Consider the following 15728-nt stretch of genomic DNA (forward strand, 5'->3'; position numbering starts at 1 on the left):
TGGCCAGCGACGCCACGTGTGCCCGCGGTGTAACCTTTTTACGCTACATCGGCCTGAATCACCGCGGACCAACATGCGTGTGCAACGCGCGTGTGAAACGAACACGCAGCGGATAGCATTGCGCGTAAAGACGAGTTCACGCGCCCTAGCTCGTGTCACAGGCTTACGGTTTTTTCCCGTCCCTGAATCTGCCCCCGGTTACAAGATATCGCCTTTCATTCAACTGAACCGGCTTTCATTCACCCGTCAAGTAAACCGGTATTTTTAAAATTATCTACACGTGCACGGTAATATATTTTTATTGCGACCGACGGCATTATGCTCCTCGACGTTAATGAGGTTATAAAGCGAACAGATTGAACTCGATCCTTTTACCGAAGCAGTGATACAGGGTATTAAATACCGCTAAAATTGTTTGTTGTAAAATCGTACCAGCATAGAAATATATGGAGTTGACAAGAAGAGAGGATCGCTAGGTAACAAATAAGGTTGAAGACTTAGTCACTTTGTTTCTTACAGGAATTTTCAGCCTCGATTTCCTGCGATAATTGAGGTTCTACGGTACTATAATTTGATACTCGCTGTGGTGTATTACACAGGAAATAGATAAACCGTAGGTGCAAACTTCACAGGTCGAGCTTCTTGGAAAACCATGTCTGGAAACTAACAATTTCAGCGGTGGCTCTCTAATTTTAATTTAAGCGACTGACGTATCGAGAATTCAGCGGGTCAGAAAATAAATGACCTCGAGTACATGTATGGATTATGGATCGCGTCATGTACTTGACATGGCTTGTTTCGGTTTGTGCTTATCTAGTGCAACGATTTGAATTTTAGAACGATCGTATAAAGTTAATGTGAAAGATCATGTGTAAGAAATATTTATCGATTTATTAACACCTCTTTGTTCCTATCTACGAGTTCCATCTGTCTCGAGAGCTTGTATTTACACAGTTAAAGCGCGTTTATCTAAGTAATTAAGTAGCCATGTCAACGTATTTTCATAAATTACCATACTCGATAGTTTGCTGATTGTCGGTACCAATAACTTACTATATCTACCTGGAGACTAGTTTTTAACAAAGCCATGCTTCGCATGTTACGTTTTTGAAACTTCCCGATATTTTTTGTTACCGGTATTTTTCCCCGATAATTTGACCTGGAGACTAGTTTTTAACAAAGCCATGCTTCGCATGTTACGTTTGTGAGACTTTCCGATATTTTTTACTACCGGTATTTTCCCCGATAATTTGACCCGAAACGTTCATCGACCAAACTGAAAATTCTCCAACCAACCAACGACGCAAGAGTTTCCTTTTTTTACCTGCTTAATGAGCAGTATTTTCGAAACTGTCAACTTCCCGAGAGCCGAAAGTCCCAATTACTTTGGTTCCTGCGTTCGTCCAATTTCGACTAATTTGCAATACACATCCTTTGTCCCCCGAAAAAAAAAAACGTCACTAAACCGCAGTTGGACGAGCCATCGGGACCCGGAGCGGCGCAGTAATCGTCAGTAACAACGCGCCATTAACGAATCGAAAGGAACGCTTCGATCGACAGCCACGAGAGCCCGGCTCGTCGATTAAATTGCATGCCCGACAAATGGCCGAACGTTTCGGGATCATTAGACAAACGTTCTGGGACGTTATTAATGTCGACGTCGGTACGTCGTAGAATGAATCGTCCATCTCGTTCATCGAGAATCATCCCTCCTCGTTTTTCCGCCGTGAAAAACGTTCCCGACCATGGCCCGAGCTATCGATCCCCGAGCCCCACTCCAATTTCAACGTTACACGATTCCGCGATCTGCATCCTGGCGGCGATGAATCTTGCTTAAACCGACTCCTGGTGGCTCAACTATTAGCAGCCGTTAAAAGAAAAACGTGGGCCTTCCGTTCCGCGTTCGTTCGACGCAACAAATCCATTAGATTGTTGAATAAATTTTTCTAATATTGATGGATGCAGTTTCATTCTCCGCCAATATATCTCGTTTGGGTGCTGTTATTAAACGTCCATCCAAAGTGTTTTGTTCGAATAAGTCGGATAGAGAATAACGATTTTGCTTCCAAAGCTTTCCCTAAATTCATTACACTCGATAAGATAATTACATACCGTTTCGTCGATAGCACCGCTGTTTCTGATACGTTCGATCGAGCATCCCTCCCCGTTGGAAACGCTGTAATTAGCGAATTTCGCGAGTAATCAAATCCGATCGTACCGCGTACTTAATTGCGCTCGAAACTGTGCTCTTTCGATGGCCCTCGTCGCTGCTTCTTTCCTTTTCTTCCGGTGGAAGAGGAAGCGCTCGTTAAAGCATCGCGGAACACTTCGAGTATGGGTCTCGTAGTTGAAAGAGAATCCCGGAAAAAAGAGGGCTCTTCTCGAGACTTTGCCAGAGCGATACAGGGAGCCGCGCTCCGGAACGAGGCGTTGAAATGAATAGCGTCGTTTCCCTCGGGATTAAGATCGTGTCCTACTCCAGGATTCGGGCAAAGTTCTCGACGGGGCCTCGTGAAAAAAATTTCTCCGGCGAATATTAAAACCCTCTCCCGGGCGTTTATTCACCGATGTCTTCGGCAATGTCTTCCCGACGGTCGGAGTTTCCTTGCGAACACCGTTCCTCGCATTCAAACGAGAAACAAAACGAAGGCTTAACCTAAAAATCCAGGAGGGAACCGTTCGTCAGCCCGGCACGTTTCTTTTTCTCGCGAAAGGGAGACTTCGGGACTCTGTATAATATCTTAAGTAAACGGCATAATAATTACTTGTTTCATTCAAACGAAATACGTCGCGAAAACGATGACAACCAGTATGTTTGAAATATTAATGAAACTGTGTCGTTTAACTATTAGCAAATACGTAGAAATATTTTATAATAATTGAAATTATATATGCCCCTCTTTCAACAAGATTATGCTTTCTGCTTGTAGATCTCTGTATACCTGGTTCACTTAATTGCCCAGTATTCAGAACCTATTCTCGTATTTCGAAACGGAGATGACAGTAAAATATCGAGAGCTCTCTCTCCGCATTCGACTCGACGATTAGAATTATTTTTTCGAATGACGACGAGCCAGAGGAAGGAAATTGCGTTTTAATTTTGTATCGAATAAATTTGTTTGTTTCGTATTCAAAGAAGAGATAAGTCTCTTCTCCGGAACAACGCACAGCCCGTCAATGGCGACCGTGATGAGAGTTAAGCAACACTGGCTAGGTTGATTTATCCACGATTCGAAAGGTGCCTTTCCCATGACGTTTCCTGATAATAAGATACCTAGTGCGAGTTCCGCTCTCCCGAGGCTACGTGACCCACCGGCGAGCGTCTGTCGGGGTGGTTCTGAAGAGATTCATGAATTATGTAGACAGATCAGCATGTGGGAGGAGTCTCTACACGCCGGTTGCACGATCACCAGCCAAACGCTTCTGGACTGTTGGCAGAATGTTGTTTACCGGCTATGGATTTGATGGATGAATCCACGCCGCTCGAAAGGGGGTGACACTCTATCCACTTTATCAACCCGGCATAGTCGTCGTGTCGTCGTCATTCACCGAGCTTTTCGCATTATTCGCGATTGGGTCGCGTATTTGCGTACGCGCTCTTCGAGAAGCGCCATTAGGAACGATCGATCGTCTTCGCAATTGAACCGGACGGATTACACGGACTGACATACTTGTATTTACTTTATCCACGATTTTTACCGATATATTGCCCCGCGACAAACGGTATCCTACATACAAAAATGAATTAAAATAAAATTTATTCCTACGAAGCTTCGATGAGTCACAAGAAAATAGTGTTTTAAATTTATTTAACCCCAAATAGATTTGACAAATTTTATTCTACATTTTTAATTTATTTTTAAGTCCAAAATCATCGTTAGTTGCGCTATTTATGCAGACACCCTATTGCAAAATATATTTCAGAAGCATTGATATAAATTTTGCAGATCGATAGAACTTTCAAGATACAACAAAAAACTAATCATTTCCGAGATATTAGTTTCTCAATTTCTGAGTCAACGTCTCTTGTGCAATTGAATGCACTGTTAAGTAATCAATATCTCGTAAGGTCAGCGAATCAACAAGTACCAAGTGACCTGAGAAATGTCTCGTCATAATAGATTAGAATATATTTTTCATTTTCAATAACATCGTGATTTATTTCGAATAATAAAACGTGTCGCTTATGACATTTTATAAAACTCTGACAAACGAATCATTCTATAGCGCATGCAGGAGTGATTGTATTAAATGAGTGATAAATTGGAGAACCCCAAGTACACGTTTTACTATTAAACGAAAAATAATTAAAATTTTACATTCGAAATATCCATCGATGCTCTCGATCGCGTGCATTTGATCGCAACGAAAACATTTTCGAAAGCTGCATAACCAAGCACGCGGTTCCGATTTAAAGATATATCCACCGGGGTTTGACAAATTCGCAGAGGCAAGCATAGGCATTGCGCAGTTTTGATAAATGGCGGAATCCCGGCCGAATAATGAAATGAACTATGTATATAAATTGCGTGTGACTAATACATGCCTCGTTCGGTTACAATTCAACGCGAGCGCAGCGTGGAATATTGCACTGATTATGATTAACATCGATATTGCGCTGTTAAATACAGTACACGCGTGACAGATGCAATTTATACTTCTATTATGCGAAATCATTCACGAGCGCCAGTTATAAATCCTCGCGAAAGACATGGGTAGAATTTTAGTGAATAAATCATCTTAAATGATTGCGCAACACATCACTCTGTACCAAATCAATTTTCATTATTAATTTCATACGGTATTAGATATCGCGAGTTATGCAGTGTGAGCGAATATTAATTATCGCCCGAAATAACTTATTTTAATTTGATTCTAGTTCAAATTTATTCATCATGATTATTATAGGCTTTTTATATATTTTATTCTATTGTACATGACGAATCTTGTACATTCGTATATAAATTACTAAATAATACGAATTTGAGATTCATTCATAAACTATCTTCCGTTTGTGTTTTATTCGTAAATTAAAATCCATTAACGAACTTTTTAAACCGATTTTTGGACGAAATCGCGATCGAAAACTAGCTAACGAACGAATTTAAAATTCGTATTCGTCTGTGATGAATAAAATTTGCCCAACTCTGCCCCTGCGCGAACGAATCCACTTATTTGGAAACAAACTTTGGTTATTTAAATGAAAACTGAATAAGTAGTGGAGATTCTACTGTATTTCAAAATAAAACAATACTATCTATAATTAGTGAATGAAAAGTTGTTTCAGAGGGTAATCGTTAGCCACTCACGCTGTATGTTTCAAACTTTGCAACAAGTTTAATGGCATCTTCATAATTATGCACGACGCACGTTCAGTCGAAGGATACGTGCGCCGAAATAATCGAAAAAATACAATGCAACGAACTCTCCGGGACAATGCTCCGAAATTATAGTGTTGGAATATATTTTTCAACATTTCTGTCACGGCGTTCTGTGTAGGATATTGGATTTGGATAGATGTAGTAATATGCAAGGCATTGCGAAATCGTCTTGGCTGCAGAGAAATCCAATATCCTGCTTGTCGTCGATCGCCAACGGTTTGGAAGCGAAAACGGAAATAACTATCGTTTCTAGGTTAAGGAATAAATAGTCAGCCTCGCGAATAGCAACGTTTAAATAACAATCGAAGAAACGTTTTCTATGTTCAAAACAATGGTTCGAATCTTTCGATTCGGATGCCAGCGAAACGTGTTGCGCGCTACGGAGAGATCTGCCAAGTTTAACTAACGCAAAAATACGGTAAGTTTCATCGAACGCGAAACATTTCAATTTAATTAAACCGCATGACGTAACGAGGCGAATTCGTATACGAGGTAAGCATAACGAACGCAAAGCGAAAATTCTGCAATCTGAAGAAAAATGATAAACAACGCAACGAGGACACTTCTACTAAAAACTGAAATACGATTCGAAGCGTGCACGTAAAACCCGTCGGGGAAAACACAAACGTTTGGGGCACTCGAATTTATATTCCGCGATACCGCGAACAGTTATGATAAAATAATACGAAAAAACTTTTATCGTAACGTTCGATCCGAGTCGAGAGATTTTTTGCGTTTCCAGCGTACTACTTTTTACCGAAAAAACCATTGTACTTTTATAACACGTTGATTCCGACTGTTTTATACCCACAGTTTTTTGAAATTCTAGTATATTTAAAGGAATTACGAATGGAGTGGAATATTTACTTTGTAGACTATGAACGAATTAAATGCTTGTCCAAATTATGCCCAAAAACTAATAGTTCTGAAGTTCTGATTTTGAATTTATTCTAAAATAAAAACCGAAAACGTAACGAATAAATAAATTTATATTTCTAGACGTAGATACTTATACTAATGTATGTCACAGACCGAATAAAAAGATTTCACAGTACTACGCTATTGCCCCGATAAGTGCTCGTTTCTCATCCCGGATAAGTGAACGACTGTATTTGATCTATGTAAATTTTTTATTTCCTCCAACAGACTTAGACTTTTCACGCGTTACTAATTATTTTATTTCACGTTCCATAAAACTTTTCTATTTCTGTTAGTTTTTAGTTCCTTTTCTTCACCTAGATTATTTGCATCCTGTATCACGGTGCAATAGCAGTTTCTTGACGTAATCGCGTAAAATATACGGGGATTTCACATTTGCGTATCAACTCGTAAACAAAGAACCGTATCAAATATTAAGATAAACAGAAGACCACGAGAGACGCGTAAGTTTCAACGAAATGGCGGGAATTGCTAAACTCTCGGTCTGCTCTCGTATCGATCTCACTTCCGTCCCTACTCTTCTCTTCACTACTCTTTTGTGCGAGCTCTCTCCTCGCTCGGCAAACCCTCGAGGAGTCTTGGCAGCGAGGAAACGTTTTCCATGATTTTCCACGCTCCACCTGACGTCACATCCGGTAGCTCGACGCCCACCGAAAACAACATCGCGTGCTGGTCTCTCCGCGTTTTTGAAAAGTACACATATCGGACGCCTGACAGAAACTCAAATTGCACTGTTTCAGACTGGAATTGGCACGTTATACCTTTGCAATCGAATGATTGCATCCGAAAGAATGATTTCATCTGCCCCTTTCTCCTCGTAACTATACTGTGTCTGTTTTTCTACAGAGGCTCGTTAAAATACGGAAGAATTATATTTTACGTCGCATGTATCCAATGGGTAAATTTAATTATGGACAAATTCAAATACTAGTAGTTACGTGTTGTTTTTCGATACAAAATAAAAGAACTTTTCGATTAAATTTTATTTTATACCGCAATGAAAATATTGATGTAACGTATGTTTTAAAATAAAAATAATTGGACCATTCGTTCTCTATATAAATAGAAACAAATATCGCGATGTATTCTTCGAAAATCTATCATTAAATTTTACACTTGTTTCGATGATTGTATTTTAATATCAATTTGTCAAGTGCCACGGGTATTAAACGTTTGAAACATTGATTTTGCATCGAGGGATTCTTCATCCGCCCAACATAACAGAAGCGATTCAACCGATCACAACAAATTAATTAGCAGCGCCCATCGCGCACTGGAACTGCAATTAACGATAATAATTAACTGCTTTGGGTCATCGCGTATAAATTGAGACAAACCAGTTTTATGGACGTGAATATTACGAAACCAAGATAGATATAAACGATCGTAAATCCCGTGACAACCGGTCGTTTCAATAGAAATACACGCTTTGAATCGAATCAAAAACTTTTGTAATTTTCACGGTAAAATGTTCGTAAAATGATTTAAATCATATATAATAATTTAATATTAATTAATGATTAATTCATATTTAATGATTAATCAAATGGCTAAATCTTTTATCCGATACTTCGTTTAAATTCTTTTTTCTAATACACATCGTCGCTTAGTCGTTTATAAATCTGTGTTCCCTATTCTCGGTTTTGCACAGAATAAATTATTCGACGAAAAAACAGATTTCCTTCCGTAAGCCATTTACATCAGTCATAAATCGAATGCGAATGGTTTTATCGTCTTCGATTATAATTCACAACGAAGTCTGGGCGGTCGTAACCAGCTTCTTCCTACGGAGATAATCGATTGCGAAGATGACTCATTTCTCCTACGGGAATTTTCAAAGGGATACAACTGATGGGGGTTGCTAGAAGGGAGAGAACGAGTAAGAGGAACGAGGGATAAGAACAAGTGACGTGGAACACCCCAAGGTTAACTTGAGTGGTGCGGCACGTTCCAGCTTCCCACCTCGTTAACAATTAATCCCAGTTATATCGATGTCTTTATAAACCACCATGGAACGCTTCTGAAAAAGTCACCTGACCCTTCGACAGCTACGGCGTAAATTAAAAATCAGTACATCGTGTGCAACATAACCTGCAGTGCCATAATTAATGCTGACTTTTGAAAAACTGAAGGTTTTTTGAACGAGCTAGGTCGATGAGGCGTTAGAATATTCCCAGAAAGAGTAAGTAACCTACTTTGCAAAATAAAGAAAGAGTTTTCATTTATCTGATACTGTTACTATATACGTGACCCTTTCCATTGCAATGTAAAACTGTGCTCGAGCTAATAACAGATTCGGGCCGCGAAGGAGAAGTAGGAAAGTCACGAAAGTAGGAAAAGAGCTGCATTTCAGCGTTTCCGGCAATGAATCACGGAAGAAGCGAGAATTTTCCTCATTATTCGACGTGGCTTCTTTGTTCGGCAAATATGTACAGTAATAAAACACTTGACCTTGTAAAATCTGCTATTTCCAACCTTGCAGCCGTGAAAAAGGAAAAGGGGACACGCCCAGAGTATGAAAAATGGGAAAGAGTCACGCGTTGAGGAGTTTTTCAGCTGATCGTTCGAAGAAATTGAAGTCATAACAAAAATATTTCCTTGTTCTAAAGAATCATACAGAGAATTATTAGAGACTTTTCTAAACGGATTTGTATCATCCTCCAAATTCGTAGTCTAACTCCCCTTAGCTGCCTTTGAACGGTATATAGTACTCAAATACTTCCATATGACGTATACGATAATGTTAGTGCAATGAATAAAATTTTATTATGCGTTTATATAGTCAGACACTTTGCACGATATTTCCAAGATAAAATTGCAAAAACGAAAACTTTATTTACCGAGAATATAACGCGTAAATCACTAAGGAACCTGTCCGCTATAAATTTACGGCTCAATGAAATTGAAGTCGAACAGTTATGGCCCTCTTCTTGTAAGTTAAAGTCAGAAACCATGAAAACGTGAATACGTTTCCACGGGTTGAGAGGCATCAAACGTATGGCGGCCATTCTGTACTCGCAAAAGCTTCCGACGACCGCGTATCGATCGTTATCGCGCGAGGAGAATTAAATACACGGCAGAATAACGAAAGCTTGAATGCAGGTGCCTCGACGATGATTTCCGGGAACAGCTCGAGGCAACCGGTAGCCGGAAGGCTTCTTCGAGTGCTCACGCTCGTTTCCCGGCCGCGTTTTCGTTCCTTCGCCATTAGCCGACGCTTGCTATTCGTTTTCGACCCAATTATAAACTCCCGTTCGGTTCTCCGTGTGCGCTCCTCGATGATAACTTCCTCTCGAAGCAAGAGTCGAGTGTCTCCTCGATTATCCGTAAATGAAGCCATACCCGGAGCACGGATAACGCCGTCATTCGTCCTACGCAGCGTCCGTTAATGGGGTTCCAGCATTCCGCGATTATGCGCGCCACTCCGTGGAGGAATTAACAATTTATTTCCCAGCCCGTAAATTGACCTGTCCCGGCGATATAACGAGCTTTGCTGAATTGCGCTCATACGGCGTTTAATTTTATTGGATTTACTGCACGAATGTACACACTTAACGCGCACGCCGGGGCTCTGGTTGCGTTTCGTACGATGCGATTCGCGTCGCGTGAATGACACTTAACGCGTTCGGTGCCGCGTGGGTCAACGGTGATCCGTGATGGACTTTCCATTTAGACCGATGATACGCGACCTTTCACCCCCCTGGGTGGACCAGGTAAAATAAAATGTTTCGTCGAGTGTGAAACAGTGTTTCAGAAATACGTGCAAATAACAGCTGAACCTACACGCTACAAGTACAAAATTTTATAGAAATTTGTGTTCCTCTATCTTGACCTAGATTTTACAAAATTGTGGCACTCGTGCAGGAAAATTTGATTTCACTGGTTTATGAATTCTGGGTGAAAAGTTCAACGCTGAACGATGCAATAGCAATTTACATTCACGTTTTCAATGATGCTCACAGATTATTGATGAATTTTCAATTTAGGTTCTATACTGGCCACTGTAGAGTAAAAAATTGCTAAATTCTTTTATAGATTTTTCTATAATAATATAATAAAACTATTAAGAAATTTGCCTCTACGAATCCTATGCTGAGTATTGATTTGTCGGAAAGATTCTATCAATTTTGCTTTCATCCGACCATCTGACTCGCTATTTGAATACTCCGTACACACAACAATTTGTACATTAGCTTGTGTCATAATCTTGGTTTACCTTATCCACGAGAATAAAAACCCTCAACGTTCACGTGCCATCATCAATCAACTTTTTCAACAACCGTAAACCGTAATCAACAGGTTCCACGCGCTAATAACCCCCATTCAAATGTGTACAATCACTCGAAGAAAAAAAAAGCACGTAAAAACGCAGAAATGAATTTTGATGCGCTAATGAATCCCGAAGCGCATTTGCATTGAATGAAACACGTTGGAACGGTCTTTGATAGCGCAGAAATTCCCACAACGCGAAAAATTCCCGCGAAAATAATATACACCGCGAATGAAAAATGATGCAACGTATCATCCGCGCTTCTAATTAAAACGTGAAAATCTCGTCGTAACGAAAACGCTTTTGAAATTATTCAAAATCCGTGAACGAAGAACGTTATCGGAGCCATTCAAAGATTTCCCCGGGCAAAGTGAAAAGCTCAGGGCGATATTCAGGACGGACGTCCAACCGCTGACCGTTTCGTAGAATAATCAGAGATTGGTCCTTTTCCACGAGGCGCAACCGGCGTCTCTGGCTGCATCTAACGGCTTTTGTAGAGACGTTTCACAATGCACGTCGCTTCTCCGCGCCACTCTCCTTCAGGACGGTTTACATACGAGCATAGGTATTACTCTATAGTATCTAGGTTGGTTTGCCATTGTCGCGTATGTGCACTACGGCACAATAACTTTGCCGAACAGGAACAGAAATGCGCTCCAGAGGTGGAGATAGTGTCTTCGACGCGAGAACGAGTTGCAAGGGGACTCGAAAATGAGCTTGGACCGAACCGATAACCACTTTGTTTATGCTCCACGTTCGAACTGCGGCTGTATATTTTCACAAATTTATTTATTTGCTCGTTAAACAGGCGAAGACGCGTCATTATACGGTTCTGGATAAAATGCATTCGTTTATTATCTATCCTAGTTTACCGCGTCACAGAAGCAACACACAAAATAGTAAAACTATATTTCTTGAACATTTTTTTCTGGACTCGAAATTTATAGACAATTTCTGTTATAGTCAGGCCCAAAATATAGCGAAGTCGTAAACTCGAGTGGGTGTCAAAGTTTACACGTTTCAGCTCCCGAAACAAATGAATTGACAGAAATACGAGCAGCTAAGGGCCTTAGGCCATAGTCAGGGCCGTATGAAAAAATATTTTATCTAGTGTCGCCATTTTTAGAAAGCCATTTTCAGAGGTATCGTAACAGGTAAAGGTCTTACTCAAGTCTTTAATATCTTAATTTACCTGCTTATAATACAGGGTGTTCGGCCACCCTTGGGAAAAATTTTAATGCGGGATTCTAGAGGCCAAAATAAGACGAAAATCAAGAATACCAATTTGTTGATAGTGGCTTAGTTAAAAAGTTATTAACAATTAAATTAAAAAGTTTCAAATCGTTCTGGAAAAATTATTTTCGGTTGCGGGGGTCAATTACAATCATTTTTGGTCAATAGACATACCCTCGAAATCCTAACCATTTTTGAGAAAAAAATTCAGTACTGGCGGAACTTTAAACGTTAATAACTTCTTAACGAAGCCACCATCAACAAATTGGTATTCTTGATTTTCGTCTTATTTTGGCCTTCAGAATTCCCCATTAAAATTTTTCCCAGGTGTGGCCGAACACCCTCTATATGCATGTAGAAAATGAAAAAAGATAGTGCAGTTACGGACACAGAAAAACATTCAGAAAGGCACCCTCAAATAAGATGTCATGTACGGCCCTAAGTGCCGCAGCAATAGTCGGTCCCAACCCTCAAAAGTTTAGTTTACGACCTCGCTATATTTTGGCCCGGACTATACGTTAACTTTAATTAAAAATTGAATCGTTGTTACTGATTTTTATCGATCAATAAACCGAAGTCGTATTTCCGAAAAAGAAATGATGGAATATAAGTTGCGACACAAGAAAATCAGGTTGAAACGATGCAAAACGTAGGAACATTAGCTTTTATCTAACACGTAACAATGTTTACATTACGGAGGCCACATCAGAGATACGCATTTAAGGCGTGGTCTCGCTTGAGAGAAATATTAGGTTTTGAGTGAAGAGGCACTCTTAAAGTACTTTGAGGTACGCTTCAACTTGCTTAATGCCCTTAACTTGCAGTTACAAATAAACTTGATACGATCATCTAACTAGTATTACGCCCAGATCACTGAATTTATATTCGTAATAATAATGTACAACGAGAAATCTAATGACTGATCATTTGGTAATGTTAAAGGGTACTGAGTCTCTTAAGCACCGTAATTCAAGTTTTTCCAGTGTTGATTGAAGTTCGAGGGCACGAATAAACGATGATACACGCTTACAGAGTTTCAAATCGTCAGCATACAAAAAGGATTCACATCAATTGAGCTCTTAAGTGATTGTAGAGCTCTTAATAAAGTAATTGAATAGTAGAGACACAAGATGAGTGCTCCGTCGAACACCTAGGGGCGAATACAATGATCCCTGATATATAACATTGAGGATTCGTATTAGTAGAGATCTGCCAATTAAATAAAAAACAATCATTTAGTCTCAGAGTTTTGTACTGCCCTATTAAAACGTGGTTTACTGTGTGAAATGACTTACAAAAGTTTGTCTAGAGAGCCTTTACCTAAAATCATTTACTAAAAGATAAATGTATCTTCGAAAAATTGTATCAGTTAGCAAATTGTTGAATACGATCCTTCTGTCATTATTTGATTTTCATGAGTTCTCTTAGTAATACGTCGTACTCCGTAAAGTGATATTCGTATTTGCAGAAAATTGAACGTTAAATGTAATACAAGACATTGATAGATATCCTTGATATTGACACTAGATATTCGATGCTGACAATCGTAAAACAGTATTTAGAATCTTTATTAACATACGCACGGTATTACGTTTCAAACAAGAAATCTGAAAACAATAAAAAAAACTTAAACGAACAGCGGCATGAATGCCTGATAAGTCCAATTGACTCATGAATTTTATTAGTCACCCAGTGTTACTCCTTTGAACCATACAACTCGAATTAAGCAACGTTTTATGACGTGGATGAGATTAAATTAACTTGGTGCGTTCCAACACGTGCTACAATGAGACTATTAGGGCACGTTCAAACCGAACCATCTAAAGTCACATTCCCGCTTATCCGAATTAAAAAAGAATATTTTAATATATATAAAGATTGATATTTTTAATAGAAACTCCAGGGGCTCGATATTATAAAAACTGATTTTGTCGACCAAGTCTAAATATCGTGGACAAATTTTCCAGTAAAAACCGCGTCGCGATAAATCGTCGGAAATTCAGTCTCGACATCGTCTCCGTTAAAAGCAACGCGTGTCTCCCCGATTCGAGAGCGATCGCGAGAAAAACTTGATCGCCACGGGGAAGGTATTCGCGATGCACCTGGAAAAAGAGGATTTCTCGGGCGAAAAAGACGATATATGCACGGTAATCCGACCGCAACACGTTCTCTTTGTTGCCGATCTCGTGTCGAATGGCTCCTGCCTCTCCATTCTGCCAGACCTGTACACTTTCGGTTTTTTCCTTCCCTTTTGTACCTGGCTGCACTCCAGATACATTGTGAGGGCCAAGTATGGCGCCCTCTCCGAGAAGGACGAAAGAATTGCTTTCCATTATGTAGAAGAACGAGCGTTGTGTGTGCTACGTTCCATCGGCAGGTAAAGGTAGGCTCACACAGAGACCCCACGAGTGCACACGTACGCGATGCAACTCGACCCGGCGCACCCAGGAAGTGTTTTTATCCGATCGCTGTATCTCCGGAGCCGATGATTCCCGGTAAAGTCGGAAACGCGAACTTATCTCGATTTTATCGCGAAGGAACAAACAGCCGCGCGATCAAATCTTATAATACGAGCTACGCGTTGTGTTCTTCGACGTTCGAGGAAGTGCACTCCGATACGCCGAGTGGTCGACGAGATCCCCGACGTTTCGCGCGGAAAATAAAACGAACAAACAATCCGTCGGCTCCTCGCGTCCACGTTTCGAGGAAGATCAAAAACCGTTCGGGAAACGAGAAAGAAATTCTTCGTGGTCGTGAAAGGAACTTTTTGTCGGTCTTCGAAAGGGACGGCGTTCCCAAGCGTACGGCGATCGAGTGCAAATCTCCTGTCAGGATTTCAGGATTTTCTTTGGAACCGATTGGAATCTCGGATTCCAGGATTCTTAATTGTTAAACGTAGGATTCGAAAATAATAACGTGAGTTACCGGTTGGCGAGTTAATGCATTTTCAATCATTTTGTTACGCGTAAATATTTAAATCGTAATCCAGTTATTCCGGTCCGAGTAATTAAAATACGGTCCAGTTTTATCTTTAATCTCCCCTGCGATTAGATAGACCCAGTCTTTCGATTCAGCTTTCTCGTTGCGTTCGAGGCTTAACGTTCAGCATCTACCTATAGACACGAACTTCTCTTATTCGTTTCTCTCGATACCGCTCGATCGGGCTGAATTACAGGGAACTTTAACTTAGTTTACGACGGAGCCCTTCTGCTTACAATGCGAGATCGGAAATATGAACGCATAAACCACGCGGAAACGTTGTCGCTGAGCATAATAACAGGGCAATTTCGGTTGATTCGGGTATTCAGCGTCTAGGATGAAACGACGCGGAAATTTCGCTGTTAATTCGAATCAAGAACCGTGAAGAAGGAGCAGAGGACAATGAGGCTTGCCTGCTGAGCCACAAATCACCTTATAAAGCGATAATAGCGTCGCGAAAGTACGAAGAACCGGACCACTGACAGCGCGATAGAAAGTAACGAGGTGCGACGATTATTCATAAAGCTTATCGCGTGCGTTAAAGGACCGCGGGAGCAAAACGAGACTCGATCGAGTGACAGAAAGAAGGAAAAAGCAGGGGAAGAGAAAAGGTAAACGACGAAAATCGCCGGTGTACTGACCTATGGCGTCCCACTTCTCCGCGCGATCTAAGATCAGTCGTCGTCTAGCCGAGTAAACTGGTTCGATCGTTCGATTTGAAACCAGTTTGCGATGGGCCTGGACGATCCGTCTTGTTCACCTGCACGCAGACCAGCCTGGCCAGCGTACGGACACGCTCGTTAGCACGTGCGTGTATACACGATATCCCAGATTCGAGATCCGATTATTCGCCCATGAGAGGAAACGGCCGGTACCAGGGACCAGACCGAGAGATCGGGCTGCGGTTTAAACCGGTAGTTCCCCGG

At 40.7% G+C, this 15728-nt stretch overlaps 1 protein-coding gene and 1 long non-coding RNA gene across 3 annotated transcripts in view; both read right to left on the minus strand.

Moving 5' to 3' along the window:
* The window catches only part of LOC143345783 (uncharacterized), a 455578-nt gene that overhangs the window by 370608 nt on the left and 69242 nt on the right, over positions 1-15728 (minus strand). The gene's annotated exons all lie outside the window — the stretch shown is intronic.
* Positions 1-15728, minus strand: part of LOC143345786 (uncharacterized) — a 74745-nt gene that overhangs the window by 39452 nt on the left and 19565 nt on the right. The window lies entirely within an intron of this gene.

Source organism: Colletes latitarsis, chromosome 9, assembly GCF_051014445.1.
Source record: "Colletes latitarsis isolate SP2378_abdomen chromosome 9, iyColLati1, whole genome shotgun sequence".
Taxonomy (NCBI): Eukaryota; Metazoa; Arthropoda; class Insecta; order Hymenoptera; family Colletidae; genus Colletes; species Colletes latitarsis.